Source organism: Planococcus citri, chromosome 4 (genome assembly GCF_950023065.1).
Source record: "Planococcus citri chromosome 4, ihPlaCitr1.1, whole genome shotgun sequence".
In the NCBI taxonomy this organism is placed as follows: domain Eukaryota; kingdom Metazoa; phylum Arthropoda; class Insecta; order Hemiptera; family Pseudococcidae; genus Planococcus; species Planococcus citri.
The window spans coordinates 45,958,854-45,982,290 of NC_088680.1; the positions used below are offsets into that span (position 1 = coordinate 45,958,854).

General features: G+C 33.6%; 1 long non-coding RNA gene across 2 annotated transcripts in view; it reads right to left on the reverse strand.

Moving 5' to 3' along the window:
* The window catches only part of LOC135845917 (uncharacterized), a 74,438-nt gene that overhangs the window by 26,450 nt on the left and 24,551 nt on the right, over positions 1-23,437 (reverse strand). The window contains exon 1 of one of the 2 annotated variants that reach the window (XR_010558859.1): positions 16,827-16,964. The exons of the other annotated variant lie outside the window; for it this stretch is intronic. This is a non-coding gene — a long non-coding RNA (uncharacterized LOC135845917). Of the gene's footprint in view, positions 1-16,826; positions 16,965-23,437 lie in introns of those variants that run through there. 2 annotated transcript variants of the gene reach the window in all.

Genomic DNA, 23,437 nt, shown 5'->3' on the forward strand with positions numbered 1-23,437 from the left:
TATTAGGTACTGGAGCCTCGAATTTGGCTAATTTCAATCCTACCCACCTACTGTATGTATAGATTTTCTAATTTAATTTTCAAAAAATTGAGACTCCTCATTTTCCCAAGAAATTTTCAATCCCAGTTTTGCAATTTCTTGAGACCAAAAATTTCGAAATGTAGTTCATGATTGGAGTCTCCATGCATTAAGGATACGATGGCTCATCTGATTTCATGAGCAACTGGCAACTTATTAAATGGATGACAACATTCCCCATACACTTAATGGTCTAAATCGTACACTTATGAAATTACAATGCGATTTTTATCGGTGTTATTCGATTACATCGATGAACAAGGCGACAGGTTAGTGCTTCTGCTCGATGGTAATTATTCTTATCGATAGATTCTTCAATACACAGAACCGGTTCGTCGAAAAAAAAACACGATGAAGCGAGGGTTCACCTTCCTTTTTGATACAGAAGTAGACCTACATCTTGACAAATATGTAATGATTTTTTTCAGCTTGTAATTCGTTCCTGTTCGTCGGTATTTAATAGTTGAAGTACATACAAGCTATCGTGTGTATAGAACGAACCCTTTTTTATGAAATTCACCCTTTTAATCGGATTCGTCCGAATTGAGATTTTAATACATGGAACGATATACGTATACGTGCGGACGTGAAAATGAAAAGCATCATCGGGGGTAGCAGCAGCAACTCAATGGCGCATTCTCCTAGGTATCTTTCTGTATGCTTTTTAATGATAACCTATGGAATAATCATTCAATTTGTAAAACGTCGGAAGACCGTGCAACCGGCATATTGATATAATTCGACCATGTTGAAAAGGGAGGGATTATTCTTTTGGCTTTCATGAGAAGTCTAGTAGGTTGATCCTGACCTGTTATTATCCTTTGTGAAGCTGTCAAACGGTTTTAATGACGTTGCTAGAAAATAAATGACTCGTCGGAGATTCTTGACTCGACGAGAGAGTATAGCTCCTCGGTCGTCGTGCTGGTCTTACGGTAACATGTCATTAAATTGAATATCTCTGTTATCGTTTTCGTTAAACGATCATATCCGCGCTGGTTGATATGTTACCGCTGATCCCCCTCCTGCTCCGGTCTGCCAGCATCGTCGTGGACGTCTACGATGGTGTGCAGTTTACCTGGTGATGTGCGATGCAACCAACAGATATGTAATTATTACACCGTATCTTTCGTATGTGTTGTGGTCATCGATGAAAAGGTCGAATTTTTTTCTCACCCCGCGATATAAAATGGTGAAAATTTTTTACACGTGATGAGTGAAAATTGTCGGTTCTTGGTGCAATATTGTGTGGTGTTATGAGAATATCCATTGGGAGTTACTTTTAAAGTGCAATAGTACGTGATATTTTGTAAGTATTTGAGATTTACCCCTTTGGTGTTACCTACCATTTCTATGTTATTTTGATGAAGATCGTGAAATGCTGTGTGAAGTTTCGAAAAAATGGTGTCATTTTTCAACTAAAATGGCGGGATCGTTTATTCGACTGATCATCCGAATATTGCTCCATACGTTTCGGATCACGTTGAGCACATTTTTGAGATCTTGAAACGAAGAAAAATTCGAATTTTTCACATTATTAAATATTACACGTGATTTGTATAGCCCTATTCGTCTCCTTCTGCATGGAAAATACTATTACGTCAAAATAATATAATTATTAATAATGTATTATGGCGAACGAGCGCAGAAAGTCAATATCATAATACATAGCATTGAAAAATGTTCGACCCCCGAGTGGCACATTTTTTCAATATTAAATCGCTTTATTGTTTGTTATAGAAAATTTTTGTTGTTTTTTTTTTATTGCAGTTTTAGTAACCGTCGACTTTTATTTATTTATCGGGATCACGAGTGGTTGCTGATTTAACAAGTTAAATATCATAATTTTTTCCGACCGAAAAGTCTCAAAACGGTTGTCGAATTCGCGCCTACGCATGTACTCGTATGTATTCGTGGTTGACGTGAATTCGTGGAAAGTCGTCGTGTTGAAAAGTTAAACAATTTTTAAAAGAGAAAAAAATTCATTTAGTTTTGAATTTGAATTTTTTCGCGAAAGTCGTTTCTTTTTTGATGGTTTGCTGTAAGTATTGTTTGCTTTGAACACTGATGTCATTCGTGTTATTTTATTTTGCATTTCAAGTAGAAAATTTTATTTACCTACTAATTACTTTGGTGGAAAATCTTCCAATTCCAATCTCTTACTTACATTTCATCGTTAATGACTGACTAAGTTTGCGAAAGTAAGATAAGCTCATTTTCAATCTTCCATTGCCCCTTTATGATACCTACCTATACTCGTATTTCTTGTATCTTTTGATTGGTACCGACCTATTTTTAGTCCAAAAATTGGTTCGTTTTACCGAAGTGGTCCCCTCAAATCAATTTTGGCCAATTTCGAGGCTATCTAAAGCTGTCAACAAAAGTATGATCTTCCTTAACTGAATTTGTTCTAAAATTTATTTCTAAGAGAAGTTTGATAATTATTTTGAGTCGATTCATAGAGCAGGCAAATTCTAAATTCGAAAATGATCAGTTAAAAAGTGATTTTTTTAAAGTTAAAAAACCATTGTACATTAGGAAAAAAAAATACTAAACATTAAACATTGCTTTTGCAGAAAATTTCTCAAATCTCCTCTTACCCACTGAAGTCGAACCCCTTCCCCCGTCCATGAATTGTGACCACTTTTGAACCGACTTGGGCCTCAAGTAAGAGCAAAATTAAGACGTTTCGTTAGCATTTTGAACAAAAATCTTCTTATGTTGAGAGCTCCCATTCTACTTGAACGTGGTTTGAGAAGATTTAAGGAAGAGGGAGAGGGGTCACTTTAGAAGCACAAACATTGGTGTATTCGCCTGCTAATGGACACTATTTTGAAAAATTACCAAAAATCGAAAAAATTAAACTTGGTCAGCTTGAAATTTGGCTTTCAAATGTGAGTGATGTGACCTCTTCAATGAACTGAAATTCAACTTGATTGGGGTTGAGGAGAATTGAAAATTTTCTTGCAATAAAATAGATAGATTTAGATTGCATCCAATCCTTCTACACCACACATTTTTTTCAATAACCATATTAAAATCAGTCGTAAACATTTTCTAATCAACCTACACATCCACGATCCACATTTTGATCGCATGCATACGTAGCATATATTAAAGAAGAATTTAAAAAAAAGAACTTGACCTAACCCAACTCGCCTTAGTAATCTGGCTCGAGGACAGGAAAACAAGAAAAATTGCGACCACCGGGCTTCATAATTGTATACACGTTTTGACACACAGCTGGAAATTTCCAGCAGTATAGATAACACAAGGGGCAACATCTGTCTAACGACGAATAAATCGATAATTATACGATAAACAAACATAATTCATTGGTCGCATGCATATATACGTAAGCTTATACCACCGTTTAAAAAAAAGAAAAGAAAAAGAAGAAGCTCGAGTGAAAAGGAATAGAAAATACAAGTGGTATCGTGTAATAAAAAATAGATACATTTGCGGTATTTCGAATGCTGCTACTAGATTATAAATTTAAATACCTAGTTGCTGATATAATACAAGTTGCTTGTAATTTGTATCTACCTGTAACAAATTGTCTGAGATCTTATTCGATGTATCATTTAGCTTATGAAACGAAATCGAATTGGATTTAAATAAGGAGTTTAGGTATCTCGTGGACTGATTGTGTTTGCGAATAATTTATTAATGCGAATGAGATGAAATATGAGATCATACCTATTATTTCGTTGCTCAGTTTTTATCGTTGATAATTCTATATGACGTGATAAATTTAGTAGATAGGTACATCCTAATTAATAAATTGAAAGATGAATTTCCAAAAATTACTCCTGCCTCTAAATTGCTTGATTTTCAAAGAACTGAGTTTTTTTGGATCAAAAGATACTTTATGCCTAAATCTAATTTTTTGCAAAAAAAAAAAAAATTAGATCGATATGGTTAAAAATGTACGTAGGCTTAACTATCCCCATTTATTCAATTACCTATTGAAACAATTAAGCTCTTAAAACACCAAAAACGACTATTTTTCTTTTTAAATCACATTTTTTCACATAATTTCACTACCAACTGCTAATAATGAGAGATGATACATGTTCTTGTTCAGTAATTACAATTTTTTTTCACAAAATTTCACAAATTTATGACCAATAATGGAAAATAATGGTTTATTTTTTGAAATTGGAATAATTCTAAATTTTTATAGCATTTGGAGCAGGAAAGGCATAAAATTTATGTTTTTATTTTGAAATGGGTGGGAGAAGAGAGGCGGAGAAATGGTAACATTTTCATGGTTTTTTCTTTAAATTAGTTTCCCACTTTGTTCAAAACGAAATTCAAGCTTTTAAAAATTGAACGCAGATTTTTGAATTTTTAGGATGAAAATTTGATTAGAGAAAAAAAATTATTCGAGTGGCTAGTTACCATACTTAGCAGTTTTTCTTAATTTTTTATTGCAGAAAATAGTGTTTCCCCTTCTTTTGCTACATTATATTTCTATCGAAGGAGACTGTGGGTACTTCTTAAGGGTATGTAAATCGAAAAATTAAATTTTGACGACGAAACTCACCTAGCAATGTTGAAAAAAAATTGAATTTTGAACCTTTCAGCTTAAAGGGGAGAAATTGAAACATGTGTTTCCAAGACGCACTAAGTCCACATATTTTCAAAGATTTTGAGGTTGCAAGGCCATCTAGCATAAAGTTGGAGCCCAAAATGGCTGATTTTTTGATATGTTGTGCCCAAAGATCTTGGCTACAACATATCAAAAAATCAGCCAATTTGAGCCATTTCTACGTTTCCAAATTGTACTAAGTACCGTGAATTTCTTATCAATATTTTTTTGGACTTGGTGCATTTTGGAAACACATTCTTCAATTGGAGTTTTGAGTGCGCAAAAATAATCATTTTTTAAACAGTTGGGTTTTCACTGGAAGGCTCCAAAGTAGCTTGAATACATACACCTATAATCGACTCAGCATGTTGAAAATATTGAAATTAAGTTATGGAGAGAATTCCAGGTTTTGTAGGACAATTTGGTAAAATTTTGATTTTTTTCCCTCAAATTTTAAACCTGAATTTGATTTTCAAAAATTTACAAAAAATAAAATAAATGCACTTTAAATCCTAAAATTTTGGTAGCGACGATGATGTATTTTTGTATTTTTTTTTTTTTTTTTTTTTTTTTTTTATTTAGCCTTCCAGTGTAAAATTTCTTATGAGAATTTTTGTGGGGAAAAAAGTTAGAGCTAATTAGAAAATGAATCACCTACCCAATTAATTTTTTAGAAAATCAAGTTTTCTGCATAAAATTCTTCGAGTTTGATCGCTTAATTTTTAAATTTTTTACCTCACACATAAATTTTTCAACTGCCCCCCTTCCTACCTACCGACTTATAATTGGCTAATGAAAATACAATTTACACAGTGATCGGTTGTTCTGCCATACTTTTTTAATTTTTTTTGGGGGGGGGGAGCATTTTATAAACTTTTATTCTATTTTTCGAAAAAATAATGGTTTTGGTTCAAACACATTTTCTGAATAATAAAATTAATGATTTTATGTATATTCCAGTAAAATTCAAACAAGGCTAATAAGCGAAAAAGTGAATTCGTAAGAAATCATTCCATGTGTTTTGAGAACTCCTATAGCTCAGAGTCAATCTTCCTTTGAGGCAGACAACCCAAATTTTTGATGGGAATTCTTCAAAGGAAATCGATCAAAATTTGAGGTTCTCATTTTTTTGTCGTTCAGGAAATGAAGTTTAGAAATTTCTCAATTTTGGTAATTTTTAGGGGGTTAAGTTAGGTTGGGTTAGTTTTCCTCTGATGAAAAACCCAATAGTCATACCTTGTACGAGCAGACTTTTATTTCCCAATATTCAAGGATAAATTTTGTTTCCCTGACGAGATGTTCAAAAAGTTGCATTACCTCTTCTCTGCCCTCTCCCTCCCCATCTACCGCAAAAGTGGTAAAGAGAGGTCCAGTTTGCTTTCAGATTGTAAATGAAGAGGATCCCTGACCAAGTGACCACATCGAATAATACTTATTTACGTTTGAATTTCCTCAGCTCAAATATCCTGTCCCTCCCTTCCCCAGCACCCATAAAAATCGACGCAACGGGTTCTAAAATGAGCACTGGCAAAGTACTCCAGCATTTACTGTATAATGCTCTTCTTAAGCATACAATTTAATCATTAAATGAGCAATTAAGTACTAAGTAAACAAAGTCCATTTTAATTAGGCACTCATAGAAGTCTTATACATACACGTTTACATACGAGTATAATTAATTATTTTGGCGTAATTCGCGAGTCTACAAATGTAAGTACACGTATATTCTCCTATCGTCGCTCTTATGCAGTATTTATACGAATAGCATGACGAATAAATAAGACGTAAGAAATATAGCGAAGAGGACGCGAAGGGAAGTACCAGCCCCATAAATTTTTCTCTACTTCGACCACTTGTTAGCAAACGCGAACGCGGCGGTCGAAAGCCCGAACTCGAGGAAAATGTATAGCATCAATTAAAGCACGTGGTTAAGCACGTGGTACAAACGTGTAAGATGGTCTGATACGATACGTACATTGTTGCGGCCAAGCGAAGACGTTAAAAAGATCATAAAAAATGGAAATGCATAAAATAAAAAAGCCAGTCGACCGATATACGTATGTACTTACGACAAAGATACAATAATATGAAGAGCTCAGTGTGTGAGTTATGTTGGCGGCGTTCGCGGTGGCAATAAAATGGTACGCGAGCACGTGGGTGTACTTAGAGATATAGTGGGCAGAAGGGGGGGGTCAGAGACGCGAGGACATAAGGGATACACATGGAGACAGGTTATTATACGAATGTACACACAGACTATGATGAGGTATACCTATGGTATATAAATGGCTATAATGAGAAAGAGAAAGAGAGAGTGAGTGAGTGAGTGTGTGAGGCAAAGCAATTTGTGCGAATACCGTCATAAAAACACACCATTAACTAAGAAAATGGTTGTTTAATAACGAGCGGCGGCGTTTATACGATTTACATTATTATTGCCCATGGTCTCCGCACCAATTCGCCTGCCCATGCAGTCGCGAGTTCTGTTTTTATCTTTACCATCAGAAGCCACACGATAGAGATGGCAATGGAGTTCCTTTTAATAGCTCTCGCTCTCGGGTCTTCGACGCTAACGCGGGCGGCTTCCAGTCTTTTACAAAGAGGGCGCCACGCGACACCTCTAAAATACCCGCATTTTGGAACAGATAGCGCCGCAGAATCATTCCATCAATGCAGACCAGGTACTAAGGGGAGTATAAGACCTCTACGAAGCACTTTTTAATAGACTAGGTGAATGCGCCAATAATACGCCGATTAATTTTTATAGCTTTTTACCTCCCTTTTCGTTCCCTACATCGTAAGCTTAATCGTCCCTCGTATAATTGGTTTACGTACAATTGCCAAAAGAGAGGAAAAAATGCACGAAAAAAATATATATGTTTTTTTAATGCGCATACAACCAAAGGATTTCGTGTCGAAGAGAAATTTGTACTCGATTATGTTTATTTCGTTGTTTTATTTCTTTTTCATTTTTTTTTTTTTTTTATAATCCTATAAATTTTAACAACTCTCTGGAGATCTCTTAAAACACAATATGTCGTATTTCTCGCGCTGCTTTACATACGCATATAGCTGCGTACTTTTCCACATTGTGTGCGAAGTTTTCATTAATTTTTGTTGTTTTTTCGGCTTCTCTTTTCAAACATGCGGTGGTGGGTCGCGACCAGACCGCTTACTCGAATATGTACACTGTCGGTAAGATTAATCGTTTACGCGTCGTTACGTTTAGGAGAAAAAAATTTAATATTGGTGCGATGACGATGATGACGACGACGACACAACGAACGCCGCCGTTACGTAGGATGTGAAAAATTTCCCAGCTTTAAGTGCGGAATTTTCGCGGGTAATAAATTTTTCTCGCAATACCCCCCCACCCCTCCCTTTCTCATGTAGTACTCGCTGCATACGTTATGCGAATACGACGACGACGACGAACACGTATATCTCTAGGTACATACATGAATTAAATACGTTCATCGATATGTACGTAAATGTTCGCAATTTTCCACCTTATCCAAACATATAAATCTATATATTAAAATTATGACCGGATTCTTGTGACAGCGAGATCTCAGGAACGGCTGAACCGATTTTGCTGGGTGATGTCTCAAAAAAAAGCTTTTGACCCGTAGATGTGCAGGTTTTCATTGAAAGTTCGAAAAGTTTCGCCGAAAAGCTCAAAAAAGCTCAATAATTGATTTTAGCCTTTACGTAGCGCATTTGACGTATACATAGTAGTACGTATATTATACCTTGAAAGAGCATCAAAAGAAGTTTAATATCGAAGAAAAAAGTTTACAAAAAAGCTGCGCCTTAAAGCTCAAAAAAGCTCAATAATTCTTTTGACTCTGAGATCTCAGGAACGTATGAACCGATTTTGCTGGGTGATGTCTCAAAAAAAAGCTTTGGACCCGTACATGTGCAGGTTTTCATTGAAAGTTCGAAAAGTTGCGCCGGAAAGCTCAAAAAAGCTCAAAAAAGCTCATTAATTGATTTTAGCCTTTACGTAGCGCATTCGACGTATACATAGTAGTACGTATATTATACCTTGAAAGAGCATCGAAAGAAGTCTAATGTCGAAGAAAAAAGTTTACAAAAAGTTGCGCCTTAAAGCTCAAAAAAGCTCAATAATTGATTTTAGCCTGTATCTAGCGCATTTAATGTATACAGAGAAGTACGTATATACCTTGAAAGAGCATCAAAAGAAGTCCAATGTCAAAGAAATAAGTTTACAAAAAAGTTGTGCCTTAAAGCTCAAAAAAGCTCAATAATTGATTTTAACCATTGATTTTAGCCTATACATACAGCATTCGACATATACAGAGAAGTGCGTCTATTATACCTTGAAAGAGCATTGAAAGAAGTCCAATGTCAAAAAAAAGTTTACAAAAAAGTTATGCCTTAAAGCTCAAAAAAGCTCAATAATCTATATATTAAAATTATGACCGGATTCTTGTGACAGCGAGATCTCAGGAACGGCTGAACCGATTTTGATCGACGAAGTCTCAAAAAAAAGCTTTTGACCCGTAGATGTGCAGGTTTTAATCAAAAGTTCAAAAAGTTGCGCCGTAAAGCTCAAAAAAGCTCAATAATTGATTTTTGTCCATACGTAGCGCATTCGACGTATACACAGTAGTACGTATATTATACCTTGAAAGAGCATCTAAAAAAGTCAAATGTTGAAGAAGAAAGTTCACAAAAAAGTTGTGCCTTAAAGCTCAAAAAAGCTCAATAATTGATTTTTGTCTATACGTAGCCAACTTGAGGTGTACAGAGAAGTACGTATGTTATACCTTGAAAGAGCATCAAAAGAAGTCAAATGTTGAAGAAAAAAGTTCATAAAAAAGTTGCGCCATAAAGCTCAAAAAAGCTCAATAATTGATTTTAGCCTATACGTAGCGCATTCGATGTATACACAGTAGTACATATATTATACCTTGAAAGAGCATTAAAAAAAGTTGAATGTCAAAGAAAAAGCTTACAAAAATTTTTTGTCATAAGCTCAGAAAAGCTCAACAATTGATTCTATATACCTATTATAATTATGACTTTGACTCTGAGATCTCAGCAACGGCTGAACTGATTTTGCTTGATGATGTTTCAAAAAAAAGCATTTGACCCGTAGATGCGCAGGTTTTTATCAAAAGTTAAAAAGTTGCGCCAAAAAGCTCAAAAAAGCTCAATAATTGATTTTAGCCTATATGTAGCACATTTAGTGTATACAGAGAAGTACGTATAGTATACCTTGAAAGACCATCAAAAGATGTCAAATGTCAAAGAAAAAAGTTAACAAAAAAGTTGTGCTGTAAGCTCAAAAAAGCTCAATAATTGATTTTAACCTGTACACAGTGTATTCAACATGTACGGCAAATACGTATATCCTGAAAAAGCATCAAAAGAAGTGTAATGTTGAAGAAGAAAGTGTACAAAAACAGTTGTGCTGTAAAGCTCAAAAAAGCTCAATAATCAATTTTGACATATACACAGCGCATTCCACGTGTACAAAGAAGTACTTATATTATAGGTACGTTGAAAGAGCATCAAAAGAAGTCAAATGTCAAAGAAAACAGATTTACAACAAATTTTTTTCCATAAGCTCAAAAAAGCTCAATAATTGATTCTGTATATTAAAATTATGGCCGGATTCTTTTGACTCTGAGATCTCATCCATGGCTGGTTTTTATCGAAAGTCCGAAAAGTTGCACTGTAACGCTCAAAATAGCTCAATAACCGATTTTAACCTATACACAGCGCATTCCACTTGTACAAAGAAGTATGTATATTATTATACCTTGAAAGAGCATCAAGAGAAGTCAAATGTCGAAGAAAAAAGTTTACAAAAAAAGTTGTGCTATGAGCTCAAAAAAGCTCAATAATTGATCTCAACTCTATACTCAACGCCTTCGACGTATACATATTATAAAGAAGTAAAGAGCATCACAAAAAGACAAAATTGTACCTCAAAATATCTCCACGGAAAAACAAACTTTGACAAAAAAAAGTTAATGATAAAAGCTCAGTGAAAGCTCGATTCTTTGTGATATGCAGTATTTAACCTGAGTCATTCCACGTCAATTCAATCAAGAAGTGGTGGGGGGTTCGGCGATTTTTTTGAAATTTTTCCTGTGGGAAGATTTTTCGAAGGGATGACCAATGGCGCAAATCTCAGCCCACCAGCCCATTTTCAAAGGCAGCCAGGGGGTGTCAAAGTTTTCAGTGAACTTGAAATATCATCCATTTCAGCAGTGGATTACTCGATAACCGCGGTACCTACCAATATGGGACTTTTTCCTATACATAGTTAGTGGTTTTGAAAGGCTTTTTGGTGATATCATAAAAATTAGTGTTGCCACTTTTTTTTCGTACAAAAAATTAGCTCAAAAAGTTTCGAAACTTATTTTTTATATCGTTCCGACTCTCAAAAAAATTCTGAAAAAAATATTCACAAAAAAATCAAAATTCGAAAAGATTCAAAAAATGAACGAATTCTTATTTTTTTGTTGTGAGTGTAATTTTTATCAACTTTTTCAAGAAATACGTCAGAAAGAGGTCAAAATAAAACAATTGAATAAATTTGAACTTTTTATGATGTTTGAAATTGAAAATTGAAAACTTTCAATTTTTAAAATCGACTTTATGAAATAATGCCACCTCAATTTTTTAATATGTTGTTCAGCATGAAAAGTTGCCCATTATACATTTTTTTAGAAATTTTGAAAGTCGGATCGATATGAAAACTACGTTTCGAAACTTTTTGAACTAATTTTTTGCGCAAAAAAAAGTGGCAACACTGATTTTTATGATATCACCAAAAAGCCTTTCAAAACCCCTAATCATGGGAAAAAATTCCATTTTGGTAGGTACCGCGGTATCGAGTAATCCACTGCTGAAATGGATGATGTTTCAAGTTCACTGAAAACTTTGACACCTCCTGGCTGCCTTTAAAAATGGGCTAGAGGGAGCTGCGATTTGCGCCATTGGTCATCCCTTCCAAAGATCTTTCCACAGGAAAAATTTCAAAAAAATCGCCGAACCCCCCTACCACTTCTTGGTCAAATTGACGTGGAATGACCCACCTATAATCATTCCATTTGACATACCTATACAAAGAAGTATGTATAGTGTGCCTTGAGAAGAAAAAAAAGCTTACAAAAGTTTACAGCTAACTTTCAAAAGTTGACAGTAAAAGCTCAGCGATAGCTTAAAATTTGGTGACAATACGGTACATTTATTTAACCTATACTCAGCCACACCCACATTCGATGTATACAAAGAAGTACATACATACAATTACTGTCCCTCGAAAGATCTTCACAAAAAGAAAAATCTCGAAGAAAAAAGCTTACAAGAGTTCGCGGTCAAAGCTAAGTGAAAGCTTGAAAGTTTTGGTCATGTAGTAGTATTTGATCTTATTTGATGTGTAAAGAAAATATACATATTGTACCTTGAATGATCACCGCGAAAAAACCATTCTAGACTAGACTGAAAAAAAATTTAAAAAATTAACGGTAAAAGTTCAGGAAAAGTTTGAAAGTTTATTATAAGTAAGTCAGTTTTTTGTCACAGCAAGGTCTGTGCAACAGCAGAACCGATTTTGATAAACAGCCACTCAATAGAAAGGTTTTAAATAGTAGATATGCAGGTTTATGTTGAAAGTTTAACAATTTTCAGCATGGGCTAAAAAAAGATGAAAAAAACATTTACTCAATTTTAAAATGTGAAACAAAATTATGACAAAAAGTTGATTTTATAAAAAAAAAGCTTTCAGGGTGCATCGTCAACATTACCTCCTGTCACAAAGTTGTAAGCTTTCACAGAGATTTTACGTACCATCAAGTTTTGAGTTTTTTCTGTCAAAAATAGTTTTTTAACTTAGATCATTCAGGTTACAACATAGGAATTTTGTTTATCAATCAAATATGGCTTCATTATTGAGCTTTTTTCAGCTTACTAAACAACTTTCTGAGCTTACAATATAAACTTACACATCTACACTTTAAGGCCTTTCTATCAAGAGTTTGTTATTTCAGGTGAAATACCACATGTCACGAAGTGTTGAGCTTTTGTTTAGCTTTTTTTATAGAAATTTTCAAAAAATGATGGTAAAAGTTAAGCGAAAGCTCAAAATTTTGTGACATGTGATATTTGACCAGATCGAGACATTATATAGAGCCAAGGTTGAAAGTTTTCAACACTTTATGCAGAGAGTGCAGCAGATCGAGTCATTTTAGGCGAGACTTTAACAACCTTAGCAAACAGCAAAATAGGTAATTACCAAGATTTTTGGTATTTTCTGATGTAAATTTAAAAAAATTAAGATTGTTGAGTTGGTAAAAAACAAGAAACATTGTCAATTTTAGCAAAAAGTAGCGACTTTGGTGGTTATTGACAAAAAAAAAATATGTAGTCCACATTTTTTTGCAATTATTTTTGTCGCTTTTATTAGGTGAAAGTATAAGGTAAAAAACAATTCTTTTTTTGGTATTTTTGCTACGAGTTTGCAATGCTGCCAAAAAGTGAACATTTTTTTAAATTTTTTAAGAAATGAAACCAGGACTTTTCTTCAATTGTTGAAAAAGAAAGATACCTATAATACTAATTTAAAAAAATGAATTTCGCAATAAGTAACAATGAAAAAATCGTGATTATTCTATGTAGGTGCCTACTTATTGTGTAGTTACTGAATTTTTAAAGTGTATATTATTACGTTTCGAAGAATCGCGCAGTATGCGCGATTAACGGGTTAGCTAGTTTTTATAAATTTTATAACCTATCTAAGGTATCGTATCTATTCGAAAAAAAAATCAAACATTATATATTCTCACTGAAGTTATATCCTGTCAAAAAAATAAAAAAAATAAAAAATAAAATATTAAAAGTCAATAATCAAAATATGTTCGTGGTTTATTCAACGTGTGCTCGTATAATACATATTCGCATGTGTGTCGCTGTCGCATTCGTACGTATGCTTTAAACCTTGAAAAATTTTACGTATTGTTTGATATTTTGTTTAAAAGTGAATTCTATGCATCGGCGAAACATTCGCACGACGTACAATTAGTGTACTTTCGGCGTCGATTTTTTACTCGACCCGTAATCATTCGCTTATTGAATAATTTTCAAAACGCTGTTTGGTTAATTCGATTAGTAATCTGTGGTTTCAGCTGCAGCATTTCTGTATTTGGGGGGTAGGGGTGGGGCAAGGGGTGTCGTACGATGGCACGAGACTCGTGTTCGGGAAATTGTTATTCACGAATGATGTAACGAATGGTGGATTGGATTCGAAATGAAAATCGATGCAGAACTGAGTAATTCCTAATTCGATTGAAAAAGGTCCATATTTTCATTTGAGTGGTATTTTTTTGGTGAAAGGGGAGGGGGGTAGAAATGAATTATGATGATTACTGCACTTGATCCAGGCTGAGAAAAATTTTTAAGAAATTTGAGCGAGTTAAGAATGCTGGAAGTTGAATGAGAGGGGTTCATAAACATGATCAATTCCCCCTTCCCTCCCTACACCTTCTCTCCTGAAATATTTTATTACAAATCAAAGAAATGAGACCAAGTTTGAAGAATTTTTTTTCGGAAACTGAAAAATATCACATTGAGATATTCATGCTAGGCTTATAGGTAATCAATTTTTCCCTCCCCCTTCATTTAATCATAGTTCCTTTTAACATGAATACGAGGTATATTTCCAAAATTCTTGTGACGATGGCCCGCGTAGAATTGTCTTTGATATTCTGACTTTATATCAGGTTATTGAAACTTTGGAAGAAAATCGATAAATTTTTTTGAAAATTTAGTAAAAAGTTTATTAATTTTTTGACTTTTGAAAACTTGTAAGAAAAAAAATCAGCGGAAACTTTGGAAAAAAATCGACCAATTTTTTCGGAAACTTGAAAAAAAAATACCTGATTTTCTGAAATTTAGATATGTAGAATTTTTTTAAATTTGGAAATAGCAGAAGAGGTGCCTCTGAAATTTTCATGATTCTGGTTTTTAAAACATTGACTTAAAAAATAATAATAATAAAATAAAATAAAAAATAGAGAAGTCGAAGCAAAAAACTTAGGTATCTATGATTCAAAACTTCTCTCATAGAGGAGACTTTACATTCATTTTTAGAAGAATTTTTCAAGATTGGTATTGAGAAACAGAGATGAGCTATGCAAAAATAGATACTTTGTGGACAAATTAATATAGGTACTTGAATAGGCATCAGTGGGGAAGGAGGGAGGGGAAAAGAATAAATTACACCTTCGATAGAAAATCTTAAATTTGGAGCAACATTTTGCAACAAAAAGAATACGTTGCTATTTACAACTTGCACTGTAATTTTTTGAAAAATTTCCCCTCATTTGTTTTTCCCCATAGAAAAATTTAGTCACCTTGGGATTTTTGTTTCATTTTTTCTTCTCATATACCAATTAAAAATATCTATACGTGAAACATCATTCCTAATTTTTAGGCTGATTTTCACGATATTTTTGTCTCCCAAAAAATCGTAAGTATTTGCTGAATTTGTTTATGCTTGGTTCGTCCTGTGAGCCAACTTAGGCAATGATCTGACTTCTATGGTGCGAGCTATGAACGTGGATGGCAACAAAAATCATTAGCTTCTGTTAAATCTCCTTGAAAGTTGCTTAATTTTTCACCTTCGTGTGAAAAAAATCCTCTTTTAATCCATAAAAATTGATCTCATTGAATTTAATAATTTTTTCCTTACATTAAAAGGCTTTTTATCAACTTTTAAGCCAATTAGTTTTATTTTCTCAATTTTTGGTAATTTTGATGGTCAATAATTTTTTTTTAAATAATATTCATTTCTTAGATATCAATTTTCTATTTTTTTTTTTTTTTATATTTTAAATATCAAATCTGTTTTGAGCCCTTCTTTCATTTTGAATGTTTCATATAAAAATTCTGAGTCAGTGAATTTCAAATTCTCCCCTTCCCATCTCTTTCATCTCTCCTGGTACTTCATAAATGATCTGAAAAAACAGGGATGTGATGTAGAAGCCATTTATTATCCATCATTTCGATATATACAAGTCAGAGAAAGTAGCCTAAAGAACAAATTATATGAACCTTTTTACCGCGAAAAATAAAATGAAGTAGCAGACCTTGAATTTCGCACGAAACGAAAACCTACCTACTGCACCGAGTATCTACCAACTAAGTATCTATACTTGCACTTTTTCAAGTTTAATTGCTATTTTGAACTTGATATTAGTAAATTATGCAATTTTGTGCCTTACGGTCGTAACCTTGTTGTCTTTTAAGCGCTATTGGGATTCAAAAAAAATGGAAAATTTAATTCTCAAGATTAATAAGTTTAAATTTTTTCAAGTGTCCTTGTTCGCTTTAAAATATTACCGTATCGAAATGTTGTCCATTTTATGAACCTAATAGATATGAATTTTTTATAAAAACTAATTCGTATGGTATCGGTCAAAAATAATTTATTTCGAATTTTTGGGAGTCCAATATGTTAAACTTTGGTTTCCGAATCGGATTTAAAATCATTTTTATTTTTCAATCAATTTATATCAGTTTTTTGGTAATTTTTGGAAATTAAATCTTTACAATAGAACCCTCAATGTTTCGACTCTACAGGTGAAGCAAAATCAGAGACTGAGGATCAATTTTTCGTGAGCCTCTTCCGAGGTAGGCTGCCTACAAAATGCTCTTATACTTCAATCAAGTATAATCTCACCTTTTTTAGCGAGAAAAAAATATTAAGAAATGAATGAAAACGAACAAATCGACTTCAAAAGACATTGATATCAAAATAGGCCTACTGCACAGAATATTGTTCTGACGTATCCATAAATTTTTCAATTCATAAACCAAATCGAGAGCATCGAAATATGCATTATAGTTGGTGTAAAAATACAGTAGGTAAATTATTAAAGACCAGATTCTCGGTATAATCATTCGGCAGGCAATATTTACATTGAAATTACAACGCCTGGTAATACACATGTAGACAATTCAGCTACTCGTAGCAGTACATAAGCATAATAAGTACATTACAAATGTATAATACTACATCTTCTTCGCATTTATAGATAAAAATCGAAAGCTAAATAGGTACCTACATAATAAACGACAATGACGACGCGCGCGACGGTTGTAGATAAAACACAATTACCTTTAACGATACTCCATTTAGCAGACCATTAAACCACGATTTAACTGAATTTAATGTGTGTTCTGTTGTCTTGTTTACAGGTGAGTCATTTCAAGAAACACATACAATTTATACGATTTAAATCGCACTGACGCGACGCTCTATGTACGTACACCATTTACAACATCGTTCTATATCGAGTAAGTGTGTAATTGAAAAACTTTAAACCGAAATCGCGAGAACACTAAACGCTTTTTTGAAAAAAAAAAAAAAAGGTATACGAGGCACTTGAAAATCTCACTTATTCGCGTAGGTACGTAACCATCCGAGTACAAATAAATACTGAATTAGAACTTGTGGTATTTTTTGTGGTGATGGCTCTATAGTATATTTTCAAATCGCTTTCGAAATGTCTTTTTTTTCTTCTTCTCCTCTTTGAATGGCTAGAGTAATTTATTGCTTTACAATCGTCGTAAATTGTATAGATTGGTGTGTAATAAAACCGTCCGTCAGAGTCAGTCGAGATGCTACATTGTTTATTTGTTTACGTAATAGTGAAAAAATTTTAAAACCTTAGACAATAGATGGCGATTTTAAAGACATTGTATTCAGTGGACAAAAAACATTTACAAGACGATTCCGTTATTCAAGTTCATTGTTGTAAGGGTGTTTTGGTAGACCTATAAAAGAAAGCGAGAGAAAAAAAAATGCCCATCGAAGGAGAAAAATAACAAGAGATAGAGTGAGCATAGATACATATAAAAAGGCTAATAGCAATCTGATTTACAACCTGCGCAGACTATAGATAGGTAACGTAGTGTTTTTATTATTATGTGTTTACAATATACCGAGTGTTTTGTTTCTGCCATAAGTAACTGTCTGTATCTATTGATAATAATATACGAATATATACAGCAGACGCAGACAGTAGACACAGCATCCAGGTAATACGTTAACGTCACATTTACAACTTCCTCAAGTATCATATCATATGTGACATGGTTATAAGTGAGTTGTTGCTGCAAAATAGATAAGAAGGTAAAGACGATGGCGGCGGTGGCGTCGTTCTGCATTAGGAAATTGTCCTGTACAGAAAAGCTTGGCCAAAGATGAAGTCTAGTTCTTCGTGTATCGTTTCCCACGATCTATCTGTATTGGTACATATACGCGAGGATTAATAATACATGATATGGCTTCGTTATAGAGAGGTAAATTATACGCTGGACATTGATGCGATTTTTAGATTGATTTTCGCCATAAGAATGACCATCAAGCTATTACAGTTGGTCAAGCTGTAGGAAAAGGTGTAGAAAGGGAGGATTTACTCGAAATTCATTCGATTATTCGAGAAATTCGCTGACTTTGTTGTTTTTTTTTAGGCATTTTTAATGTTCTCCTTTCTTTTCTCCCTCCCTGCCCCCCCCCCATATAGCTGCAGTTTGATGAAATGATCTGAATTTTAAAAATTTTATAGTATTAAAATTTTCAACAAAAAAGTCAAAAGTTCTAATCAAAAATTTATAATTCTAGAACGTGTTGGAAAAAACTAAATTTCTGGAGAAATCGAAAAGGAGGGGGAACCGGAGTTTCGAATCTTCAGATTTGAAAAACATTTCCTGTCACACTACGCATTTCCAAAATTACGCAAGAAATATGGCTCCCCCCGCCCCCTTAGAAGGAAAATTGTAAAGAAAATTTAAAAACCTATGACCCATCATCTTGCAGAATCTCAGTCGTGGAATTTTGATTTTTCAAATTTTAGCAATTTTTTGGAAATTTAATTTAATAGTTTATTTCTCAAGCCCAGAAAAAATCAAATTTTGATGAAATTGAGGTATGAAGCTAAAAGTTGCTTCTGTATCCCATTTTCGACCTCCTTTGGATTTTCCAGTGTTCCAAAACTTCCATAAATGCCCACATGAGATTCAGCTTCAATATTGTTTTGACCTCTTCCATAAATTCCAAATGATTCTCTTTCACGACAAGGTTAGACCCGACAAAATATACACTTTTTCTCAGTAAATCCCTATAAAAAAATGATAAGCAGGTATTTATGTTTTTGAAAAAAATTAACGTTTGATTCCAAGTATGCATTATCAACATTTCATCTTCACGATAAAAACAAATGAACAAAACACGTGTATTTTTCCACAGGGAAATCCCTCTCAAATCTTAGTCGAGCGGATCCAGTACAATTCATTCACCTATGCTGAAAATTTTAAAGCTACTGTTTTTTATCTGTTCAAAAATCTATCTTTCAACTCATAAATTCAAAAGTCAGTCATTCTGTCTGCTAGATCGTCAGTACTCGCACAACTCACGTCATCAGTGCTGTCAGAAAATCTTAAACGTTTGTAACGCCACTTCTCATGTTAATGATTTTCTTATTTTATCGTGTACCTTGGATGTACGAGGAGTATTTTATTTGCATTTGTGTGCGTAAGTGTATTCGTGATTAGTTTGCTTTTTGCCATTCGTATATAGTACGTACCTGTACCTAAACTACATTATACATAAAAGAACTAAAAAATTGTCGGATATAGTAAAGATAAACATCTCTTATAATACAGTACATGGTGCATGTACTCGTACACTGTACAGTGGTACACTGTTCACCATACGTATAGATACCTAAACCTATGCATGTATACCATGTCTACACACAGAACAAGAAAAATAATGTATAAATATAGGAACAAGGAATTAATTAAAATCGCGTACTGTACGTATCTGATAAAACCTCGAGACAGGTTATCATTGCTCTGACAACTTTATACGAATTAGATTGCATCACGGTTTAGTCAAAGTTTATGTTTTTTTTTCTGACTCTCGTTCTGTCTCGTTCTTTTTCTATTCCTTTCTCTTTTCTTTTTATTCTTTTGAGTGCGAGCACATTGTACACATAATTAGTACACAGTACCTAGAACCAGAATGATAAGATGGATTTTCCCGATCGATTATCACAGTTGGCGCGTCGATGACGGAAGTTTTGATGAAAATATTATGAGATATTTGTGAATTATTGGCTAAATTAGATTAGGTGTTTTTTTAATACATTTCTTATCAAAATGCGATTTTAAAGTGCATATTATGAGGTCAAAATGTCATCATTAAAAAATGAAGTCAGTCTATGGAATAAACGTTTTCAAAATTCATCAAAACTACCAAGAGCATTCTCAAGCACGTCAATGTAGGCATACTGCAGTTTAAAAAAAAATTTAAAGCTTACAAATTCATTTTACATTTTCTGAAGGATTAATAAAAATTAAAAAATTCAATTTTCAATTTAAAACATCAAAAAAAGTTCAAATTTATTCAGTTGTCTTATTTTGACCTCTTTCTGACGTATTTCATGAAAAATTTGATAAAAATTACACTCAAACAAAAAAATAAAAAATTCTTTCATTTTTTGAATTTTTTCGAATTTTGATTTTTTTGTGAGGAGTTCATTTCATCGAGTGAAATGGTTTTTTCAACTTTTTCAACAGATACGTAAAAATAGGGGTCAAATGGGCCAACTTCACCTATCAAAACTTTTTTTCATGTTTTAAATCAAAAAATCACATTTTTTCGCAAACTTTGAATTTTTTAAAATCAATTTTGCAACATGTTACCATCCCAATTTTTTAATATGTTGTTCAGCATGAAAAATTGTCCATAATATATTTTTTTCAGAATTTTTGAGAGTCAGAACAATATGAAAACCACGTTTCGAAACTTTTTGAGCTAATTTTTTGAACAAAAAAAACTGGCAACACTGATTTTTATGATATCACCAAAAAGCCGTTCAAAACCTCTAACTATGGGAAAATGTTCCATTTTGGTAGGTATCGCGGTTATCGAGTAATCCACTGCTGAAATGGATGATATTTTAGGTTCACTGAAAACTTTGACACCCCCTGGCTGCCTTTAAAAATGGGCTAGAGGGCTGCGATTTGCGCCATTGGTCATCTCTTCGGAAGGTCTTTCCATAGGAAAAATTTCAAAAAAATCGCCGAACCCCCCTACCACTTCTTGGTCCAATTGACGTGGAAGGACCCGTAAGACTTTTCCCTTCCAAGGGAGCTAGTCAAAATACGAGGGAGGTCATTTTTCAAGACCTCCTTTGTATCCTCGAGGTAAGGTATATGGCAGGGGCTGATCGTCTTCGACTTTTTTGAGGGAAAATTGAAAAGGGAATTTGATAAAAAGTTGTGGGGAGACCTCAGAAGATTACAGGAAATTTTCGGATCCCTGACTTGAACCATCGATTCTTTACGGGTGTTTCAAATTTCAAAATTTACATAGGGAAATGAAAAAAAAATTGCCGAATTTTTTTTGGTGATAATTGATCACATTATCCTCTTAGAAGTAATGAAAACCGTTTTTAATAAGAATTTGGACATACCTAGGTATTTAAAATTTGTGTAAAATGATCTAAAAAAGTGAAAAAGTTCAAAACCCGTATTCTCACTTCCAAGTTGATAAAAAATGATCAATAATTACCAAAAAATATTTTTTTCAAAAAAACTATAATCTAGGTATCAAAATACATTTTTAAAATTTGAAACCCTGGCAGAAAAGTGATGGTTCAATTTTCCAAGTCAGGGGTCCAAAATTTTTTCTTTGGTCTTCCAAGTTCCCCTTACAAATTTTTATTAAATCTCTCCTGCAAATGTCAAAAAAAAAAAACAAAAAAAACTCATAGATGATCTTCCCTCGTCAACAAAAGGCTGTATGAATGTGTTGCAAAATTCAAAATTTAAAGGGCAAATTACATTTTTTCAAGAATAAAGTAAATTTTGAAATTAATTTTTGACCATGAGGGGTGATCAATACCTATATCAAAAAATGGATAAAATATTTGGCCCGAAATCCAAATTCTAGAAGCTACTGACAGATTTTGCTATAGAAAAAAACCACAATTTTGAAGATGAAAATTTTAAAAGTCGCCAGTTTATGATTTCTTTTTGAAAAAATTATAAACCCTCAAAGTTTAGGTTTGGAATTCGGATGATTTTTCAAATCTCTATCTCAGAGAAAAGCTGTTCTTAATGACAAAATTTGATCACTTTTCAACGTCATATTCATTTATTTATTTAGTATTTTTTTAGGTGGTAATGTTTCCTTTTGAAAATTTGTTTGTAGCCCCTTCAATTTGCAAGCTGGACCAAACTTACTAACCTCTCTCTTGGTAAAAAAATTGATTTTGACTTTTAGTTTTTAAAAATGTTATTTGCCCTTAAAATTTCAAGGGATCGACTATATACCTTGCCTTGAGGATACGACCTGTCAACTTGACGTCGATGCCTCGAGGGGTCGACTTGATACCTTGCCTTGAGGAAACGTCCTGCCAACTTGATGTCAACGCGTTGAGGGGTCGACTTTATACCTTGCCTCGGGGATATGTTCTGTCAACTTGAGGTCAACAATCCACTTTATGCCATAAATGCTGTACCACTAGAATAAATCCTGCCAATTTGTGGTCACAGTTTCACTATACTTAATTAAAATAAAAGAGACACCTTCTCGAATAAATAATTATGCGATAATCCAACAACACTTTGTTGTTTTCGAATCAGCCATTCAGTCTAGTACACAGCACATCATTGTAGCATAAACACAGAGGAATTCGATGGCGAGAGGTAAAATATAGGGGCCGGACGTCGACAACGAATTTGTCACTAGCTTGGCCAACTTTTAAAAGATTCTGTCCGCCTCACTCTTTCTGCCTACCTATCTCTCATACACATCTATAACCATACTCATATAGAAACTCTAATTTGTCGTCGTGTAAGTACACATTCGTGGTGGGTTATACAAAAAAACTTTTCTTCTGTTCTGGCAACAATATTGGATTACTTTTGGTCGTGTATGTGTAAAGAGCAGAAGTAAGTACGTGAAGTGTAAAAAGGCTGGCTTGTTCGAGGTATATTTAAAAAGAAAAAAAAAAGAGAGGAAGAATTATTCGCGAGCTGAACGTTCCATTTAGTCGGTATTTCTCTATTTCTGTATATTAAGTACGTATATATTTGTGCATGTTGTCGACCAAAGAGTCTGACAAGCTGACGTTCCTAAAAATATCGGGGTAGAGAGTCTCATCGTCAGTCTACGTTCTCTGAGCTGTGACAGTATTTCGTCCATGTGCGTATATACTTACTCGTATATGAGAGAGCGTCACCGAGAATTTCGTACGTTTTTTCACTCTTGAGTATGCATATAGGATCCACATCACATATGTGGTATTATGTAGTAGTACATGTTGATACAGGTTATACGCATGGTCATAAATCTTTGGCTTGTACAACTTCTCGATCTAATTAATTTCTTCCAACATTATGATATTTATCATTGCAATGATTGTACTACAGCGTCGAAGTTTTGTCATAGTGGTGGTGATTAAACATGTGTATGAAGATGACAACGACAGCAGGAAACCCCCAATGATGGGTTCACGGTGCAAAGGGATGAGAATTCTTACCGAATGGTAAATTTTTCAAACCGTACGGATGATCATTTTTTCGCATAATATTCGTTATATAGGAAGCTCATCGTGGTGAAAAAAATATGTAAAATAAAGACCACTGAGAAAATTTTTTGGCGGTAGTAATTTTTTTTTTTTTTTAATTCTAAATCGAGTCGTATTCGGTAGC